A 10951-nucleotide genomic window follows, 5' to 3' on the forward strand; every position below is an offset into this window, starting at 1 on the left:
ATAATTCCAAACAGTCAGTAAGCGACAGGTGCTTGGAAACGCTGTTTTGTACTCATTTATTGACGAGTCGGCTGCGGTGCGGCCAACTGAATGCGCTGCTTCTCTGCCGCTCACTGCACAGAACAGACGTCGAGAGAGGTGACACTTCTCCGGGAAAGTCAGACCTCGCGTTCGCGGGAAATCTTCCAACTGAACCATAGCTAAGGTTTATCCAAAAAAGTCGCTAGGTTTGTCGGTATGAATATTCTATGGAAAAAAGCCGCTAAAAGGGTCTGAAGTTGCTAAATCTAGTGCTAAAGTCGCGCTCGTGTTTGTGAGACGCGGGAGCTGATGGCAGGGGGCGGTGGATATTTGTGGCAGTCAATGTGGATATTGTGGATGAGTTCTTCTGTGTCATCACGTTCTATTAGTTCTACAGCTTCAGTTTCGGAACTTTCACGCTTAGTAACACATACAGCTGTTCCCTCACCACAGTGCAACAGTGAAAAGGGACCTCTTTCAAACAGTGTGGCGTTTCGAACGTTGTTTAAGTGACATACTGCGACGTATTGCGGTATTTAAAAAATTCATATCATAACAAAAATAAACACCGGTATTCGGTATGAACCGGTATACCGCCCAGCACTAGCTATGACTTTATGAATTTAAGAATGTGCTTTGCTTCAAGACCTTTTAATGGTCTTAATTTGTGGAAGGATGAATTAATGTGTTAGGACCTGCAGAAACCCTGTAGATACAGCAGAAATAGTTTGAGTAGTATGATAGTACGCTAATCCAAACTGTGTTTCACTTGTCAGTGCCGTTTCTGTGATGACTTTAAGCACCTCCTCCTCGATGACGGGGTTGTTACAGAGCTCCTCCCACAAACCTCTGACACGCTTCCTCTCAGCCAGCGCCCGAAGCTGCTTCTGATTGGGCACCACAAAGCCAATCACATAAGACTCATCACTGGAAAACAGGAAGAGGTGGGACTAAAATTATTTGTGGGTGTATTCAGCAGAGTTGATTACAAATGTGTGGTGTTAGGGGTGGATGATATGACCAAATGTTTATTTCATGACATGAGTATTTTATTTCAGGATAACGATATAAATCATGACATTTTATTTTATCTTTGCTATTTAAAAAAAAATAAGAAAAAAATGCAAATAAACAAATACAATATAAATAAGACACAAAAGAAATGAACAGTATAAAACACTACATAGTTTTTGATGCATTAATTAAATATACATTGATTCTTATTAATTCCACTAAAATTATTCAGTTAAGAGCAGTGATTCATATTTTCATTTCAAATGTTTGGTGTTTTATTCTAATAATTTATTTGTTATAATAATATATTTATATAATAATGTATTTTATTATGAGTTAATATATAAAGTCTTTTTATAAAATATTTTATTTTTTTAAATTACACATTTTTAAAAATATAACAATAAATACTTTTATATTTAAAAATGCTTTTGAGCTGTTTAAGATTTTTTTTTTAAGTTTAAATTTTTTTTATATGTGACCCTGGAGCACAAAACTGGTCTTAAGTCGCTGGGGTATATTTGTAGCAATAGCCCAAAAAAACATTGTATGGGTCAAAATTATTGATTTTTCTTTTATGCCAAAAATCATTAGGATATTAAGTAAAGATCATGTTCCATGAAGATATTTTGTAAATTCCCTACCGTAAATTTCCAACTGAACCATAGCTAAGGTTTATCCAAAAAAAGTCGCTAGGTTTGTCAGTATGAATATTCTATGGAAAAAAGCCGCTAAAAGGGTCTGAAGTTGCTAAATCTAGTGCTAAAGTCGCGCTCGTGTTTGTGAGACGCGGGAGCTGATGGCAGCGGGCGGTGGATATTTGTGGCGGTCAATGTGGATATTGTGGATGAGTTCTTCTGTGTCATCACGTTCTATTAGTTCTACAGCTTCAGTTTCGGAACTTTCACGTTTAGTAACACATACAGCTGTTCCCTCACCACAGTGCAACAGTGAAAAGGGACCTCTTTCAAACAGTGTGGCGTTTCGAACGTTGTTTAAGTGACATACTGCGACGTATTGCGGTATTTAAAAAATTCATATCATAACAAAAATAAACACCGGTATTCGGTATGAACCGGTATACCGCCCAGCACTAGCTATGACTTTATGAATTTAAGAATGTGCTTTGCTTCAAGACCTTTTAATGGTCTTAATTTGTGGAAGGATGAATTAATGTGTTAGGACCTGCAGAAACCCTGTAGATACAGCAGAAATAGTTTGAGTAGTATGATAGTACGCTAATCCAAACTGTGTTTCACTTGTCAGTGCCGTTTCTGTGATGACTTTAAGCACCTCCTCCTCGATGACGGGGTTGTTACAGAGCTCCTCCCACAAACCTCTGACACGCTTCCTCTCAGCCAGCGCCCGAAGCTGCTTCTGATTGGGCACCACAAAGCCAATCACATAAGACTCATCACTGGAAAACAGGAAGAGGTGGGACTAAAATTATTTGTGGGTGTATTCAGCAGAGTTGATTACAAATGTGTGGTGTTAGGGGTGGATGATATGACCAAATGTTTATTTCATGACATGAGTATTTTATTTCAGGATAACGATATAAATCATGACATTTAATTTTATCTTTGCTATTTAAAAAAAAATAAGAAAAAAATGCAAATAAACAAATACAATATAAATAAGACACAAAAGAAATGAACAGTATAAAACACTACATAGTTTTTGATGCATTAATTAAATATACATTGATTCTTATTAATTCCACTAAAATTATTCAGTTAAGAGCAGTGATTCATATTTTCATTTCAAATGTTTGGTGTTTTATTCTAATAATTTATTTGTTATAATAATATATTTATATAATTATGTATTTTATTATGAGTTAATATATAAAGTCTTTTTATAAAATATTTTATTTTTTTAAATTACACATTTTTAAAAATATAACAATAAATACTTTTATATTTAAAAATGCTTTTGAGCCGTTTAAGATTTTTTTTTTAAGTTTAAATTTTTTTTATATGTGACCCTGGAGCACAAAACTGGTCTTAAGTCGCTGGGGTATATTTGTAGCAATAGCCCAAAAAAACATTGTATGGGTCAAAATTATTGATTTTTCTTTTATGCCAAAAATCATTATTAAAAATATAACAATAGACTCACTGTCATCTAAAATGTAATCATAGGTCACTAGATCATAGCAGAAATTTGTTTACATTTTTCCATCCTAATTAAAGCACTGCACAGTTATGACGTATAGAAGTTAGAGGGGCAACAGATTTGGTGACCCTGCTATATAATTGCAGCTGTTGACATCCGACCAAAATGCTTTCTGGGATATAGAATAAAGAGCTTTAGATATCAACCGAGTGAATTTGGGTAACATTAAAGCTGTTGTGTGTGAAATATAGAAGGGATTTTGATAACCTGTTATGTCATTGGTTAGTACTGTAACATATGTTGAGGGTCTTTTTGTTAGTGCAGTACAGGTTGTGCTTTGTGTCGGCACCTGTTGGCATAGGCACAGATGTTGTCAACAAGTGGGCAGTTTTTCAAAACGGCCTCCACTTTTCCCAGAGACACGTATTCTCCCGCTTGAAGCTTCACCAGGTCTTTCTTACGGTCTAACATGCAAACACATACACACACACATATGCAAATATTAACCATATTTCATCAGATGTGTAAGTGAGTTTGTGCTACAGGAAGTTTCTCTTTCTCTCCCTTTTGGAGTGTATCCTGCTTTCTTTGAGTTCTTATCGCTGCTCTTACGGGAATAAGTTGACAGCGAGATGTGTCATTTACAGGAAGTACAGGACTAACGCGTTTTATCGTAAAGAAGAGGGGACTTCCATTCGCTTGCTCCTGCCAAAACGTGCTGTCTTTACAATGTTCTGGCTAATCTCTCTCACCGATAATCTTCAGACAGCCGTCTCCATGAAACTCGCCAATGTCTCCGGTGCAGAACCACTGCTGGCCTTTCTTATCCATGAAGAAGTCCTCACTGTTCTTCTGTTTGTTCTTGTAGTAACCCATTGTTACGTTGGGCCCACCGACCAGAATCTCCCCTCGCGGACAGGGCCGGTCCATGCTGCGATATCCACCTGGATACACACAGATTGCATTAAGACACAAAAAGAGAGACGGGAAATGGTTTAAACTGTATAAAGCGCAACAGTAGGTTATTAAGCCATAAGTCAGTGTTATTTTAGTCTTGTATAGTCAAACCTTTGACATAAGGACGTATGATTTGGTCCACATGGCAGCTTCTGGCCAAGAACTGCTTATTTAGACAGGAAGAGATCTGATTGACATGTAAAGGGACCAATCACAGTTTTAGGGCGGTTTCCATGAACAGTTGTGGTTGAAAGACTAAAAATTAGCAGAAAATGTGTATAGACTACTGTGAAACGAATGTGCTTAATTGTATTGAATGCGCACTTATGGTGTACTTCAAATCTTGAAAGAATATAGTATACAGTATATATATATATATATATATATAAATATATTTAAATGTATTAAATTGCAACCTAATCATTACAGATGTTTCATTATAAATATATTTAAATACATGGCATACAAGTTTCACTATATAATTCAATATTTAATAACATATACAATACAATTAACATATAATAATTCAATATATAAAAAGATAATAACATATAATATATAATTAAATATATAATACTTTAGATTTTAGTATATTTTAGTATACCATAAATGTTTGCCAGTGCATCCAGCAGTACACTTTAACAATATATTTTAAAAATAATGTAATTATGAAATTACATATAAATATGTATTTAAGTCCTACTTAAGCTAATTGCATCATGTATACATTTCAACTATAATATATTTTTTATAATACGATACGTTCATTTAGATTCTGAAAACAGTAAGATTCAGTAAGTATAAATATATTCCTTTTAAGTATATTATTTCTGTAATAAGTTTTTTTAAAGTTTACTTTTTCACAAGGGCAGTTCTGCTAATGGATATCTTAGCTAACAGTTAGCAGCTGGCAAATATTAGTTAACAGTATATATATATATATATATATATAGATATAGATAGATAGATAGATAGATAGTCTCCACTTGCTTACAATGATGCTTTGGAGATTACGTGACACATGGCCTCTCATTCTAATGGTTTTATAATAATACCATTATATAATGTTTGGGACTTTTCTTTGTAATGAGAGCTGTGGATAATAATTTAATGCGTTTTCAAATAGACATTTAGTTACTGTGTATCATGTACAGAACAAAGCTGATCTCTCCAGAAATAGCCGCTCAAAGTGTCTTCCTTAAAAGGTCGCAAACTACCTTTAATGCTTTTTTCCACTTCCTTCTCTTTTGTTTTGCTGATCTTTCTCTCTGCGTAGCAAACCTCCAGACATATCGCCTGATGAATAGGTAAACGTCTATGACAGTGTTTTTATAAGAGCAGATATATGTGTGTGTATCACACTCACCCTCTATCCAGTCCTTCAGCTGAATTTCACAGCAAACCAGCGGAGCGCCAACTCGTCCTGTACTGTAATCCCAAACTACACACACACACACACACACACACGCACGCACACACACACAAACACACGCACACACACGCACACACGGTGGACGGCTGCCTTTCGCAACGCCACACTCAGATCCGGTTACCTGCCACCCACGGGATTGTGGGTAATATTACCTTCTCCATGTCATCACTAAAGTAAAAGGCGAGCGTGACTCAGTTTGTGTGGCTCAACGCACACACACACGCACACACACGCACACGCACGCACGCACACACACAAACGCACACGCACGCACACACACGTGCACACACACACACGCACGCACGCAGACAATAAGTCTTATCTATTGGCTGTAAGGGCACAGTTATGTAATTATTTCCATAGCAGAAAAAAATGTATTTCTTCTTTAAAAAAAAGTCATATTTCAGGAGTCACCATCTGTTCGCACTGTTCCACCACTGATTCCTCTGAGAACACAAACCTCAATCATTTTACAAGGCAGCTGTCCTCCACAAATGTTCATGTTAATGTTTCTTCTGTGGCTGCTGAGGATCAGGACATTGAGTTAGTGACCTAGTTTCATTTGCCTGGACATTTGTTAATATAATTTTCTCATTAACAGTTATTTTAAATATGTATAATCGGTTTACATATTAAAGTGGTCATATCATGATTTGTTTGGACTCTCAGGTCCACAGGTTTTTCTTTGCACCAAAAAACTAAATTAGTTTGCACGACCATTTTCCACCCAGTTTTATTGATTAGAACAGAACAATATAGTTTTGCTCTCTTGCGTTGTAAAATGTGAGCTTTATATGAGCGATGGTGTATGGGAGTGTATTTTTCACGTGTATGCATTTTAATATCCATGATTGTGTGCTTTTAACACCTGTTCTATTTACAAACCGTTCATAGAGTGAAAACGCACCAAAAACACAATTTTTGCAACAAACTTTTATGAAGCAACACAACACAAAACAACAAAATAAACTACTTTCCCATTGTTTAAAAAAGATATCTGCCTATATCAAAGAATTACCATTTGGATACACTACTGTTCGAACGTTTTGTAAAGAAGCCTCTTCTGCTCACCAAGGCTGAATTTATTTGAATAAAAACAGTTATTTAAATTGTAATAATCTTTTACTGTTTTCTATGAGAATATATTGTAAAATGTAATTTATTCATGTGATGCAAATCTAAATTTTCAGCAGCATCATCACTCCAGCCTTGCTGATTTGCTGCTCAAGAAACATCTGTGATTATTATCAATGTTAAAAACAGTTGTGCTGCTTCATATTTTTGTGAAAGACTCTTTGATGAATAGAAAATTCAAAAGAAATCTTTTGTAAGATTATAAATGTCTTCACTGTCACTTTTGATCAGTTTAATGCATCCTTGATGAACAAAAATATTAATTTCTTCTTACTGACCCCAAACTTTTGGATGCTAGTTTAGATTATGAAAAAGTGCATAATGTTTGAAATGCTGAATGAGGGTGTGAATCTCACGCTGGCTGATGGTCCCAGCGCCGCAGGTCTCCGTGAGGCCATAGCCTTGTCCTACAGGACAGCAGAAGCAGATGTTCATGAACCGCTGGGTCGCGGCACACAGAGGTGCTCCGCCTGACAGTAACACCCGCAAACGGCCACCTAACAACGCCCGAACCTTCCGGAAGACCAGTCTGGAGACAGAAGGAGAATGAAGAGTTGGGACTGTGAGAACCAGTGTTGAGGAGTTACTAAAATTAGCAATGCTATTCAATGATAATTCAATAATAATCAAATGACCTGTTCCTAGAATGTCTTCTTTCTTTCGAGTAGCATTGAGAACACTAATTGATTTTGGCAGGTTGTTTTTTGGATATTTCAATGAACCAGTTCAAATATTTGACTCCAAGAATAGTGAAATAAATATTATGAGCAATAACTTATGAGCAGCTTGTAATTGGCAAAAGAAGCTTCTCTAAAACTGGGGATGGAGTGTGTATGTGTGTATTCACGTGTGTGTGTGTGTGACGCACATGTCACACAGCGGTGTGCTGTATCCCATCGCAAGCTGCTCCATCTTATAGTTGTAGGCCAACAGAAAAAGAGTCCTCTGAAAAACACTCATTTCCTCCACTTTCAGCATCACATTCTTGTAGATCCGATCCATTATCTCCTACAAACAGAGACAGAGAGAAATGATGTGCATATAAAAGCCCCAGACATACCTGATGACAGCACTGAGGCATGAGTGGTTTTTTTTTTGGTCTCTTTCACATGGCATGAACTTTTTGTTTCCAGACAAATGAATTTCTTTTCAAAACATTAAAAATGCATTTCATACATACAACGACTGGAATTAACCTGGACTGACAACCAGGATTAAATTTCTGAATTGAAATCGCTAGTTTCCTGACATCGTGGAGAAACAAGTCTCATTAAAACGCTGACAGTGTTATGTAGTGTGGCGTAACATTTTATTTCTTAAAATTTGTAAAAAATGAAAAACGTGAAATAAAAATCATTCTTAAAATCACACACACACACACACACTTTTATATTTATAATTATTATTTTAATTGTTTTTATAGTCTGGCATAATATCTATAATTTTTTTTCTTAAAATATTTAAATAAAAATACAAAAAACATTTATATTAAATGTGGGATTACTTTTATATATTAAATTTTCTATATATGATTTATTTCCCCTCCAAATTCCCTCAAAGTTGAACCAAAATCACAATATTAAGGCCCTGTGAAATGTTTTATTTTTTTCTGAAATTCTGTTTTATTTTTACTAAATTGTGTTTTTCTGTTTAAAATTTTTCTGGATTCCATTTTAATGGTTTAATTAAATTGTAATAATTAATTACATTTTAGACTATTTTTAATAATGTCTAAATGTATTTTATATAAATTATTTTATATATATATATACTGTATATCTATCCACCAAATCAAAGTCACTGACATATAATCGACATGCATGAGGCAAACAGGAAATGACATCACAAAAACGACCCCTTGACTTCACGTGGGCACAGAGCAATGGCCTCTTCTCCCAGAGAGAGAAAAAAGAAAACACAAAAAAAGTCTCTGAAAAACCTTGAAGCACCATGAATATGGTAATCGTTCAGCACAACGGCACATAAAGCACCGCTGCATTACCATCTGGAATCACCACAGTATTGTTTTGCAAGGGAAGTGGATTACAGATATGATTCTAATTGAGTTACTGCTGACATTTTTCCACTTCACATTTAATCACATCTCATGTGACACGGGAGGGTGGAGAAGTGCTTTCTGAGTTTTTTTTCCAAAGCTCCCTTATGATTCGGATGTTCTCCCACTGCTCTCAGCCGCTGTGTTTATGGAAGTTTTATGGAACCATTACAATGTGTGTGTGTGTGTGTGATTAAACATTATTAATTGTGTATCTACAGTGTGTGAGTCACTACTCGTGTGTGTGTGTGTGTGTGTGTGTGTGTGTGTCAGAAGGATATCCACACCGGGCTTTCTCACGTTCTGTTTACAGCTGTAAATCATTCCAGACAATCACGTTCGCTGACATTCAACCCCAAAAGCCCAGAGAGAAACAGAGAGAGAGATTCAGCCTTACTGGTACTGCTGCCATTAAAGTGGGCCGCAGGACGCTAATGTCTCCTTTGCTTCCCTTCTTTATCTTGGTGGACTATAAAGTAAAAATAATGAAAAGAAAAGTTTTAATTAATCTCAACACAGTTGCAAAAAATAAGAAACTCCCACAGCACTGCACATTTTTTCTATTACATACTGCTGTTGTTTCAGCATTTTCCACTGACAATATTTGATATTCAGTGCTTGATTGTGACATCACTGTGTTGATCAAGTTGTAATTACAGAGCAGTGCCTTATTGTGACATCATACTGAAAAAAAAAAAATGTTGTAGAAACTATTTTTTAAAATAATTGCTAAATTTCACAAATAATTACAAAGTAATACAATGTATTAAACATCATCACAAAGTCTCATGTCTCATTAAAAGGCTGAAATTATTTTATTATTCCTTAAAATATAATTTAAAAAAAAAAGCATTTATATAGAGAGAGAAAGAGAGAGACTGATTATATATTTGATAAATGTACACAATATAAAATCAAGAAATTTGTAACTAAAATTGATTATACCAAATTATTATTTTATATTATTACTTTAATTGTTTTAATAGCTGTGTTTTATGTTTATATTTTAGTGGTTTAGGCATAATATTTTATTATTTATTAAAATATTTAAATAAAAAATAAAAATATTTAGTATAAAAGATAAAATTTTTAATTGAAATATTTATTGTTATTAGTATATACAGTATATAACAAATATATATATTTATTATATTTATTATATATATATATACTCTACCGTTCAAAAGTTTGGGATCAGTAAGATTTTTAATATTTTTTACTGAAGTTTCTTATGCTCATCAAGGCTGTATTTATTTGATCAAAAATACAGAAAAAAAACTTTTATTTTGTGAAATATTATTGCAATTTAAAATAAGAGTTTCTATTTTAATATACTTTAAAATATAATTTATTCCTGTGATGCAAAGCTGAATTTTAAGCATCATTACTCCAGTCTTCAGTGTCAATGCATTTTCATTTTTAATAATGAACCTACGAGCACATAGGCTTGTGCATTTATTTATTTATGAAGAGAACAGATGAACAGAGAGACAGTGCGTCACTTTTCATGTTCAACAGCACACCACACAGTGACAGCGGAGGCCACTAAAAACAACGAAATATGCTAGGGCTGGGCGTTTTTTCAGGATTCTTTTATGAATTAAAAAAAAATATATATGCATTTATTCAAAATGAAAATCTTGTGTTCCAATATACACTACAGTTCAAAAGTTTGGAGTCAGTAAAGTCTTTTTTCGAAAGTAATGAATACTTTTATTCAGCAAGGATGTGTTAAATGGATAAAAAGCTTTGTTACCTTTGATATGAAACATTCTCAGATTTCAAATTCTGTCCATTTTATTAGGAAATTCAAGCAATAAATTGGCGCTCTTTAATATGGTGTGATAGATCACTGTAGATGCCTCAGATCAAGAGAAGCGGCAGCGCACGTGAACTAATCATCTCTTTCGCTTTACTTGTGGATACTTGCCTATGCGTAATCCAAGACATAGCAAAAGACTGTGACAGTTTTATTTTTGTTCTGGAGGCTGATAATCGTGGGGAACACGACTGGGGAAGTTGTGGCCTAATGGTTAGAGAGTCAGACTCGTAATCCAAGGGTTGCGAGTTCGAGTCTCAGGTCCGGCAGGAATTGTAGGTGGGGGGAGTGAATGTACAGCGCTCTCTCCCACCTTCAATACCACAACTGAGGTGCCCTTGAGCCAGGCACCGAACCCCCAACTGCTCCCTGGGCGCCGCAGCAAAAATGGCTGCCCACT

General features: G+C 35.0%; 1 pseudogene; it reads right to left on the reverse strand.

Moving 5' to 3' along the window:
• The window catches only part of LOC107725146 (long-chain-fatty-acid--CoA ligase 3-like), a 40020-nt pseudogene that overhangs the window by 4312 nt on the left and 24757 nt on the right, over positions 1 to 10951 (reverse strand).

Source organism: Sinocyclocheilus rhinocerous, unplaced genomic scaffold (assembly GCF_001515625.1).
Source record: "Sinocyclocheilus rhinocerous isolate Xijiao unplaced genomic scaffold, SAMN03320098_v1.1 scaffold1755, whole genome shotgun sequence".
In the NCBI taxonomy this organism is placed as follows: domain Eukaryota; kingdom Metazoa; phylum Chordata; class Actinopteri; order Cypriniformes; family Cyprinidae; genus Sinocyclocheilus; species Sinocyclocheilus rhinocerous.